Here is a 9,014-nt window from a genome sequence, read left to right as displayed (position 1 = left end):
AGCAGCGAGGCTGCAGCTTAGTTCGCCTAAGTTCTAAGCTGCAAGCTCGCACCAGAGCCTTGGGTCCGCTTGTTCGATGCGGGGGATTCTTTCCCGGAATAACGAGGCTCATTCGAGACATCAAACCTGACTAGGTGTGACCGCTTAACTTCACACGGCAGAGTTTGACTTCGTTATGGGGGCCAATAGCGAGACAGGACTGCTAGTGTACAGTGACGACCAATGTTTCTGTCGTTTGCTTGCCGCGGCAACTCTGTCTTATTTCTAATTAACCTACCGAACTTCAGCCGCACGCAATCAAACACTACTATGAATGACACTTTAAATGCGGTACTTATACTTGATCTTACAATAACTCGGAACGCAGTGAAATATTAGAGTACGTAAAAACACGGACAGCAGGGTAGGTCTTACATCATCAAGCGCCCTTTGCAAACTCTGGCCGTGCCCCCCCCCCCCTTTTTTTTTAAAGCCCATATGTACTATAGGTACGAAATCACGCTGTTAGTAAACATTTTAAGTAGTGGCCCAACGGGAGCGTTTTGTCAGCCGAGAACTGCATTCCACAGACGAACGGCGACCGAGCATATACCGTCGTGTCGGACGCTGTGTTCAAATAAATCAGCCCCCCCCTCCCCCCCCCCCCCCCAAAAAAAAAAAAAAGAAAAAAAATCAATGGGGTGCGCTTCGGCGCACCCCTATTACTGGGCGTTCACTGTGCAAGCTGGATTGCCAGTTCAGTGGGTAATATTATACGCGTAGAAATATGGTGAAAATCGTCAGGTTTGCTCTTGGCACTGCTTTATTGGGCCGATCTGTTCGTATCGTCGGCTTCACCGAAGGGGAACGGAGTGCAGCCGCAGCCTTCGCCACGTAGTGGACGTCACCGCTTCGCATCGAAAAAGTGTGTCGCTTTCGATACGCGCTCCGCGGAGGATACCAACATACTTCTCTTTCCTGTGAATTTCCGCTTAACGCTTTCGCAACCAGGGAAGTTACAACTTCAACGCTCTTAAACTACCGAACACGAAGGGGAGAAAATATAAAGGGTTCATTATTGCCCTAGACAGCTTGTAAAATTAACAACGCGATTTGATAAAAGCGGCCGCACACTTGCAAAATAAACTCGCGACAATCGCGCCAATTTTAAATACAAAATACGGTTCTACCCTATTTTGTTTTAAAACAAAGCCCTGGCACGGATTTAACGCAAAGAGCCCTTAGGGATGCTTGTCATGAAATCCCATCTTTTATCTTTTCTTCGGCGAAGACAAAGAGAGGTCGGGGAAGGTCGCCCTACCTCTCTCCGTCTTCCAACGATATTCTGCCGTGCTTAATGAAAGTGTTAGTGCCACTCGAAACAACCTCGCAAGACTCGTTGCTTTTTCCCTAAAAGCTTGCCTATTCATTTCAAGGTCTCTATTGAAGATTTGCTATGTACAGTGCATAATTAATGTTCGCCCTTCGCTGAAATCGCCGATGTGCTCGCAAACGCGATTATAGTAAGTCGTGTAGCGCAGCTTGAAAGGCTCCCATTCCAGAACTACACCCTTTAGCATAACGACACACGAAGGTCCCTGCTTTCGACAGCTTCGCGCGCTTACTGTGCCTCTCCCTTTTATTATGCTATAAAACTAGATTCGTATCTCTTTGATCGCAACTCCTAAGTGCCGAAAATAACTTGTTTTCCAAAAATAGCATGAAAATATTTTCGCGGGTGTACGAATTCCGTGCCATTTTCAGATTTTGCGTACATTGAGAGCAAAAGCGAAGTTTTCGGCCCGTATTAATGGGTCGTCTTCAGATTTCACTCTCTCCACAACCTTTTAGCTCTAAATGTTTTGTGAAAAGAACGATTGTGCTAGCATTGAAGACATGAGCTAACGGCATACTTGCTGCGATATGTGCCCTGGGCAAAGGTGCCTTAAACTATTTCACATGAAGCGCTCACCGCCTTTAGCCCACGCGTTTTTAATGACAAGTTTTCTTGTTTTCTCTTTGCCTGTCTTCCGCCCTGTCGTAATAGAGCACACAGTTGCGTCAAAATGACTATAGTCAAACACCAATCCTGGATACTGCGTATGTGCTTTCCCGTCTCGTCAGGAACAGTCAGAGTCTGTCCATATGTGAATGCACATTTCGTCGGCGTTCTTACCCCAACTTAGAGTTTAGCACCCCATGTTCCTTTAAACGTTTTCGATCAGACCGGTACTCCATGAGATAGGTTTGTCTTCGAAGAACAGATTGGGTAACCAGATCATCAGCCATGATTGGCAACTCTGTGCAAGGGTTAATAAAAGGACACGTAAGATCCGGGAATAGAAACAAATAGAGGGTGAAAAGTATATCCGAGCAGCAGGGTGCCTATGAGGATGATGCCAAAGAATTACAGAAACATTGTCTCGAAAATTATGGAAGTACATACGAGCCCCGTTCTCGAAACACTACCCCAAGCCTCAAACACCTCCACAAACTGGTTAATTGTATCTCAAGCTCCAAGCACTTCAAAAACACAAAGCATACGAGATGTCATCCTTGATAATAGTTGTTGCAATAATTCTCGCTATTTTTTTTATCGTAATGGCACATTTGAGCCCCACATTTTTTTTTGGTGCGCTGCAAACGTTAATGCAAGGAGTGTTGAATTTTTCCTCGTAGCCACCATGCAAGCTTTTGTTTGTCTTGCTCACTTGTCGAAAACCTAGCAAAAATGTGAACCTTTTTTGATCAACAAGAAAAGAAAAAGTAATCTGAGAAGTCGACTGCATCGCACTTTCCTAGAGTGGATTAATATGAACCGCTTGAGAACGCAAGCCTGCGTCTGTCCTGCGGTAAGTCCCCGACTCGTCGCCCACAGCCGTATCGTTGTGAGCGGGGCAAGCGGATGAATTCTTAACGCCGTCCGAAAGCGTGATAACGAAGCACGCTTTGAAACATTGATTGACAGCGGCGCCCTTGGGACCGGGCCCGAACGTGCCGCCAGGGCCGCTCTCCTGATGATTAGCGCATCCATTATGCACGCTGCTGCTTTGGCAGCTTCTCACGCATTCCGCGCACGGACTGGGGCCCCGGCATCGCGCTGCTCGGTCAAGCCGAAAAAGGGGTACACAGGCGGGAATGCTGAACGCCTTTAGTGCACACACTCTACACGATGTAAACTAAACGTTTCGTTCACGTATTTGGCTACAGGACGTGTAATGCTAAACAAAGTAGCTTTCCTATTTTCATCATGTCACATGCTATGCGCCCCCCCCCCCCCCGCTCTTCTCCTCCGACATGTTGAAAGTGGAGGATACTGATGGGTATGGGTTTATTTATCCTTATCTAACACGGAAGCTACAATCAGTTCACAGCATGGCCCCTGACTTCACCCTTAGAGACTACACGTACGTGAGCATCCCCGCGCTGAAGAAAGATCTTCGTGTTCGAGTTCTCATGGACGGAAAGAGCGTATCCAGACTGGTCTCGCTCCACATTTTGTACTACCACTTCCAAGCAAAGGGAAAATTCTATTGCTCGTCTGCCACTCGCATTTTCCCACGTATTACCAATTCCCCAAACTTTCTTACGGTCAGCTGAGAATAGAACCCTTTTAATTCTTTCCACGCCAGTCATGTAGTTTTGAATAGAGCTCATATCATATAATAATACCGTGATTCAGGAATAGTCTAAATGTGCTACGTGTTCCTGTTCTTGAGCAAGTCTTGTATTTACCCCCTTTTGTAAAGGGCTTTTAAAATATAATAGAAGTTAACTGAAGTCTCACGCTCATTTGAAAAAAAACAAAAAACGCCGACTTTCGCACAGCTTAAGGAAGTATTTGACGTGTAGATTCCAGGATCTTCTCACCATCAAACAATAGTCAAATTTAAATTTTTTAGATATTAATACCTACGCTTCTTTTAGTTCAAGCAGGAGCGTAAGCACGTTAATATAAAAATGCGAAAAAAAGTTTGAAACATCACTATAACAAGGCGCAATCGCAATATGTCGTATAAATGAGATAAAGTTCTTGAGCAACAGAATATCGCAAGGGCGCAACCTTCAAACTTGCAGCGAATGATATGTTTCGTACTATCATAGGTATCTTTGTCAGTTATTCCACGCAGGTATTGTTCGAAGGGAAAACAAAAATTTAAATCTATAATTATTTACACGAATCTTCCTTATCAAATTTATGTTTTTATGCCGAGTGTTTGCTCGCGAAACTTAAATTATATAAATAGCGGGATTTATTCAAACCAAATTATTACATGTCATGTAAAACTCCCAGTTCGGCTGCATTTCCCCATTCGGCTGACTCTAATTTTCAAGGCAAGATGTAACGTCAGTGGATCCGAGTTACGAATGGATTGCAGAACGCATCGTCAGTCACGCTTGCCAAAAAAACTAAATTGCAGCAGGTGCCTGCCTATGATGCGGAAGTGCTTTTCTTTCTGCATTCTTTCAATACCGAATATCTCCGACATCACAGACTCTTTTAAACAAGCTTTGTTTTCAGCGACTACGGAGTTTCTGAGTCATCTGTGTCATAACATTAAGATCAACACAGGATGCGATTTCAAACAAATTGACCAAAAGTAGCATGCCTCCTTTCAATTTGCTTCTATTATATCAGCTTGTCACCTTTTCTCGTAAACACGTCTAAAAGTAGTCCCGTATACGTTTCAAAGTATTTATACCCTACTCAAGATACGTTCTGGTAAGTGTAACTTGAATGCCACTTGAAACACCTTAGATGTGTACGTGGTAACTAAGCGTAGAGGCTTCTGTCGAGTATTTTTTACAACATTGCCGGAAACAAGATTGGAGACAAGGGGGGTGACAATGCAGTTTCCATGCAATGTTAGCAAAATCCTTTCAAAACGCTTTCTTAAAGTGCTGGCTATAGCTTGGTAACTGGAATTAAGCGTAACTGCAGTTAAGTTTGCCCGTGTAATTAGGGCGTAAGGTTCATGAAGTGTCACAGTGACGCCGATCGCGGGAAAGCAATTTGTGTTACTTGGAAAACGGGAGAAATAAATGGCCTCCGATTTCATTGCTTGCTGCATCACGAGTTACCCTCTCCTCGCAGGATTTATAGCGTCTTATTTGCAAGTCCGTTAATTTTTAGCTGATGGATTGAGGTACTGCTTGCGAACGCCGTTGTCCCCACAAGTCCTCGTCTAAAACACCGACCGCGTGTGGCCACTGAGAACTACCGCGCTGCCCCTCCGTCTCGATATTTAGATACCACAGACCCGTAACTGTGCCCCCCCTCCCCCCCCCCCTCCCCCCGCTGCTGCGTGCGCTTATCAGGGGGTAGCCACAACCGGTAAGAGAATTGTTCAAACTATCCGGCGTTCGGAATCCATCATTTGTTTTAGCGTGATTGGGTGTTTCTGAAACTTCGAAATATTTTATATTCGAAGTCTGAGTTAAACTTTGAAAAGCTAATCGTATCCAATACTAAACTGTATTATCAGTCTCTCACAAACGCAGAAATATTATATACTTTATATTTTGGGTATTATAGCAAAGTTGATTCGTTATTGTTTGCAGACAATTGTCTGCAAACTAGATTTAGGGTTACCAGTATAAAATCCGGTTACAGTTTCTGTTCCGAAATCCAGTTTATACTGTTTTCTTTTTTTTTTTTTCGGTAGGAAATTGACCTGTTTTGATGACTTTTCGTGGACTGAGAGTATCGGGCATCGCTACCGGAATTATCCAAACGGTAAAAAAAAAAAAACCCCTAATATTTGTGCCTTGTAATTGAGCCGGTTCTTAAAGTGCGTCAGTGGAGAGGGTATTTGGGCTGTGTCTGCCGTGATCACAAGAATAGACGGGTAATATTCTCACGAACAGAAACATAGATGAACGCGAAACTGAAAATATATTTTAATAGGGCGAACTTGTGTATACAAACTAAGAGGGAAAGGTACCAGCATATAGCGTTGTCGACTTAACGGTGACTGTCCTGAATCACCGCCTTAACAATGATTTTGTATACGCGGCACTTACTGGAACGTCCTGACTTAGAACACATGATGGCGGCCGAAAACGGACGGAGAGTTTCCAGGATAGCAACAGTTGTTAAAAGAAAGGACTTGGCGGAATCGGGGTTCAAACCAGGTTCCTTCTCGTGGCAGCCGCATGCGTTGCTAAATTCGCCACGCACGCGGCAAAATGGCTGACGGTCCCCGTCCTTTCCGTTATCTTCCCACAGCGCTCAATACGTGCTCCAGAACAATAGACATCGAGTGGCGAAAAGGTGGAGATTAATAAATATGAAATATTTCCTGCCACTGCATTTTTATCGCGATAGAAAATTATCATAGTAAGTAACGCGAAGAAAATTTTATTACTTTTTAGGGCTTCATTCTTGTTACTTTGGAAGGGTGCAATGAATTACCCTACCCTTCTATATTTTGATTGCAGTAATTGTAACGGTTATCGCTTGTCGTTTTGAGAGCATGTAAATGACTATAAGCAACTAAACACTTTTGATAAAACGTTGTTGTGAGTACCACGCACGAATGCACTACGCTCTTGACTTTCCTACAGTCCATTTTTAACAGCACATTTTATATGATGTTCAAAATACTGCTACTTAAGTTTGCAAGAATATTTACTTGTAAATTACCACCTTGGAGCGACGCTTAAAAAAAAAGACAAGAAAACAAACAAACGTGTGTTTGCGAAAACTTTACTGTTTATGTTTTTAATTCAGTAGGAATGACGCCCTTGAGTTGAGCAGTGCCTGCGATTCAGACGTTATAGGTGCTTTGCCCGTTTGCGTGGTAGATCGGATCACCTTCCGTGCTACGTTGGCACTCCATGGCGGTGACGACTCGAGGCCTCTGTTGTTTTGTTTATATTTTTTATTCACCTTTGAATTTCACAAAAATAACATGTTTTACATCGCAAAAAAGAAATGTTTAGAGTCGATTATTTATACCAAATATTTGGAGATTGAAGGATTTGCTTTTTAATGCAGATACATTTTCTCCGCGGTTTTCTGTAGCAGCTAGCATGTGGAACGAAAAACGAATGAAGGACTTATTTCTTACAATTTTCATAGATTAAGCCTGCATAGTATATACCCAAAGGAAGGAAGTTATTCTATGATCTTTATATGTGCATGCTGAGTGACAGTTACCGCAAAGGTAGTACTAGCTAGATAAAAATGATGTGCTATACGAATATTCTAGGTCTGCTGATCTTTTAATTTCGTCTCCACTTCATTAAGAAACGTTTTAGAGTTATTTGAGTCAGCAAGCCACATAACATTATGCATCTCATTTAATTTTCACCGTAGCGTTATAAAAAACCGGAAAAGAATGAGCCTCTTCTGCGAAGGATGGAGCTAGAAAGAGAGAGACACTCTTATTTCGCAGCTGCGCAACTTTGACTACGCAAAGAAACTGGAATCTAGAAAGCAATTATGGAAAAGTTTTGCGTCAAACCGGGGGAAGGGCGACAAAGTTTCTCTCGTACACGACAAGCCCAAAATGAACAACACAGCAGTTGTCTGGGATTTCGAACTAAGTCAACGCCGTCGCCTTAATCCCAATACTGAGATGTACAGCTGACTTGAAACGATGGTAGACTCAAATCAACTCCCGCGTTTTAGGGTCATTGACCTTAATACCTGAAGCCTGTTTAACAAAAGCGAGGGTCTGGAATATGTGATCCTTGCCCAAAATCCTTATCTGGTCCCGATCAGAAAAAAACGTTGCTCACTAGGTGTGACATTGTAAGTGATTACATTGTTCCCCCATGATTATATAGGCTAATTAGGTGTGACCGAGCCACTACGGGGGGGGGGGGGGTGAGGGGAGGTGTAGTTATTGGTTTGAGAAATATTTGTTGAGCAGTACTCATGTGTGGTTGCGATCAACATGTCTGGTGCCAAGTGCCTTTTTGCGACCGTGCCTTTCTCACAGGTAGTTTATAGGCCACCAAACGCAAAAGTTGAATTTTTAGAGTGCTTAAATGATATCATCTGTGAACATGTGAATATCGATACCAGAGGAATAATGACTGGAGACTTTAATCTGCCATACGTAAAGTAGTATTCACTGGAAAGGGGCGGCGTTGATGTTGTAAACGAAGAAAAGATGCTCGACATTACGCTAATCACAACCTTACCCAAGTGGTAAAAGAATATACTAGGTCCACGGATCAGCCTCAGTCCATATTAAACTTGGCCTTCATTGCAGACATATACCCGAGTACGAAGTCTCAGTTAAGGAGGGCATCTCCGATCATAAATCGGTCTCGTTTACCATACATTTGCCTCGATACGAGCTTTGTCGGACTTTTAAACACAAAGTTGTTAAAACTTTCGTTCGTCAGATGATACAAGTATTACAGATTACTTCAATATATCATTGGAAAGTTTTGAGGAACTAAGCGTTGCTAGTACAGGGGATGTGATGACCAGTGCATTTTTTTGAAAGAACAATTTAATTTTGCAATACTATTTACATCCCCACCAGAAATAAACTTATGAGCCGTAAAAAATATGGATTGCACGTTATATTATACACCTGGCACGTGAAGGTAAAAGGTACAGAAAAAGGAATAAACAAAGTGCAAATGTGTTAAAAGCCAAATTAAAGAGGACACTTGAAGAGGCAAAGCAAATGTACTTTTCGGTAACCCTTCATAATTTTATAAATACTGCACCAGAGAAGTTTTGCGTTTTATAAAAGGAAAGAAAGAAACGATTGAGCAAATTATTGAAAAGGACGTGGTCATTACCGCCATCAAAGTAACGGCAGATTGTTTAATTTGTTTTTTTCAATCAGTATTCACAACCGATGAGCCATAAGTTTTGAATGAGATAACGCGTGATGGGAACCGAAACAAGTACACCGGGAGAAGTCATAAGACTACCAGGAATTTTCGCTAAGTGACTATCTCTTGATGTTACAAAATCAACGCGTCTAGAAGAAAATACAAAATACATTCTTGCAACGATATGCAGAGTGGCTGTCCTATTATTTTCAAATACTATTTGACAGGTC

This window comes from Ixodes scapularis, unplaced genomic scaffold, assembly GCF_016920785.2.
Source record: "Ixodes scapularis isolate PalLabHiFi unplaced genomic scaffold, ASM1692078v2 PGA_scaffold3__209_contigs__length_174095766, whole genome shotgun sequence".
Classification (NCBI taxonomy): Eukaryota; Metazoa; Arthropoda; class Arachnida; order Ixodida; family Ixodidae; genus Ixodes; species Ixodes scapularis.
The sequence above is the reverse complement of the archived record's forward strand: the minus strand, read 5'-3'. Positions refer to the sequence as shown.